Source organism: Micromys minutus (assembly GCF_963924665.1).
Source record: "Micromys minutus genome assembly, chromosome: X".
Taxonomy (NCBI): domain Eukaryota; kingdom Metazoa; phylum Chordata; class Mammalia; order Rodentia; family Muridae; genus Micromys; species Micromys minutus.
Genome location: NC_137970.1, coordinates 57,350,212 through 57,353,150, shown reverse-complemented (window position 1 = coordinate 57,353,150; position 2,939 = coordinate 57,350,212).

The following is a 2,939-nucleotide window of genomic DNA, read 5'->3' as shown; positions in this document are numbered from 1 at the left end:
TTGATCCAGACAGGACAGACAGGTCCTCAACACAAACCACATATTACCACTCCCTTTTACTGAGATTAGAAAACAGGATTCATCATTCTTACTCTTAAGAAATACATTTACTTATACAATTCAGTATCAAGAATTGGTGCACCTTAGATAAAGAATGATGGAAGGTATTTTATCTAAATGGAACTGAGAAACAAGCAACTGTAGCTATTTGAAAACACATAATATGGGCCAAAATGAATTAGAAGAGATATAGAAAGATACTTCATACTTATCAAATGAAAAAAAATCTACTGGCAGAAAAAGAGATTTGTAAGGAAGTCTGTACAAGAATCCTATGGTAGGTTGGGGGAGGAAATAGAGAAAATTGGGGATAAATTAATTAGAAAGCATTATGTACATTTATAAATTAAAAAGTTATCTTTTTGTTTTTAAAATTAGTTTATTTGCTTACATTCCGGTCATTGCTCCCTCCTGGCTCCTCCTCCCACAGTTCCTCATCCTATTCTTCCTTCCCCTTCCTTCCCAGAGGGTGCTCCCCCCAGCAGGCCTCCTCCTTCACTGGGGCCTCAAGTCTCCTGAGTGTTAAGCTCATCTTCTCCCAGTGAGGTCAGAACAGAAAGATCTCTGCTGTCTTTGTGCTAAGGGCCTTCAATCAGTCCATGTATGCTTCCGATTAGTGGCTCAGTCTCTGGGAGCTTCCTAGGGTCTGGGTAAGCTGAAACTTCTGGTCTTATTGGGGTCACTCTCCCTTTCAGCTTCTTCAATCTTTCCCTTAATCAACCTTTGGAGGCTCCCAACTTCAGTTCAATGATTTGGTGAAAGCATATCTGCTCCTGTCTCAGTCAGCTGGTGGTGAGGCCCCTTAGAGCATACCCATGACAGGCTCTTGTCTGTAAGCACATCATAGTATAAGTAATAGTGTCTGGCCTTAGTGCCCTCCCATGAGATAGATCGCAAGTTGGGTCAGCCATTGAAACATCTTTCTTCTAGTCTCTTCTCCATTTTGTACATTTTGTCCCTGCAGTTCTTTAGACACGAACAGTTCTGGGTCAGAAATTTTGACTGTGGGTTAGTAACTGTGGCTTGAGGCCTGTCTATCTACTGGAAATAAACTATTCAACGTTCCTGTCCACAATATTGGGCTTTTTGGCTAAGGTCACCCCCATTGAGTCCTTAGAGTCTTTCACCTCTAGGTCTCTGGTACTTTCTACAGGGCCCTCACCTCCCAACCCCTGATGTTTCTTATCACCATTCATTCTCTTGGCCCTCTTTGCTTCTCTCCTGCCCCCCATACCTGATCCCATTCCCATTTTCCTCTTCCCCTCCCCTCTCCCACTCAGATCTCTTCCTTTCTCTGCCTCCTGTGATTCTTCCCTTCTCCCTTCTAAGTGGGATTGAAACATCCTCACTTTGGTCTTTATAAAAGGAAAGAAAATTATTTTCATTTTAGAAATGAGACATGGTCATTTTTCAGCCCTTCATCACCCAGAACATAATATGTATGTAATAGCTTTTCTTCCAATTTCATCTTTATTCCTTGACAAAAATAATTGCTCTGGTGATCATCATTTTCTAGAACTATCTTGGTCCCTTAATCCATTTTATTGACTTTCTTTGTTTTGTTTTGTTGTTGTTTTGATTCAGGGTCTCTTTATATACCCCTGACTTTTCTAAAACTCCTCATGCACAGGAGGATAGCATCAAACTCAGAGATCTGGCTGCCTCTGCATCCAGAGTGTTGGGATTAAAAGTCTTACTGTGCATAGCCACTTAATTCATTATTTTTAAATCATTCATTTTTATTGTAGAGTCACAAGCCTGTCAACTTGTGGGAAACTATTCTAAGTTTCTAGTTTAAACTCCGGGCACTAAAAATGTAAGAATTTTCTTTCTGAAAGGATCATTGGTCTGATATCTAGCTTGTCTTTTATTGGTCTGTGCTTGTACTCTGGTCCACCAGACATTTTTATAGCAGCCTTTTATGACCTTGGTTTTATTTTGTAGATTTTGATCCCTGCTCCAGAAGCATGGGTTGCTAAATTCTAATTATTCTTCTAGATATAAACTATATTCTAGACCTCTGTCCATGGCATTTCACTTACTTTAATCTCATTTTTATAGTAGAATCATACACATATGTCTTATTGGATACTTTTTTTTCTGAGCTGTTTTAAGTACATTGTATGTCTCATCTCATTTAATCATCTTTACTATTCTATTAATTACATAGACCCCCCTCTTCTTGTGTCACCCATTCAGGATTTGGAGGATTCAAGAACCATATTATTTGTAATGAAACTGGAAGGTTATCATATTAATTTTTCAGAGAAGGAAACTGAGAACTTGATATAACCTTCGTTAATTGCTCTGTGACATTTTACTGAATTTCTTGGCCTCATCTGACATCTCTTATATTTTTTATTACTTAATTACAGTATTCCTCTTTTAGTGTAAAAAAAAAGCCTTGGAAGTACTTACAAAGTCCTCCAAATTTTCTCGATTATACATATCACAAACCATGTGAATGAGGTGTGTCAAGCAAATGATATAAAAGCAAATATGTTAAATATTCAAAATGCCTATTTAAATAATAAAATCATAACAATAAAGAAGTATAATTTCTCAAAATTTATGAAAACTACCACAGAAATAAATAATTTCTCAGAAATAAGTACGAATAATTTTGTATAAAAGCCAATGCTATTTAATGACACTGCAAAATGACTATTGTATCCAAACTTTAAATAATCCTGGTTATGGATAGCTGATTCAAAGAGTGGTGTAAAGTGGGCTACTGCATTATGGTTCATTGGTAAAGACCTTACACAGCATGTGTGAAAACTTAATTTCCAACTGTTTCACTAAAGAACAAATTGGTGCAACTGCTCTCTTGATTTGTATTTTGAAGAGTATTTACTCTATTAGCGTATGGTCATCTT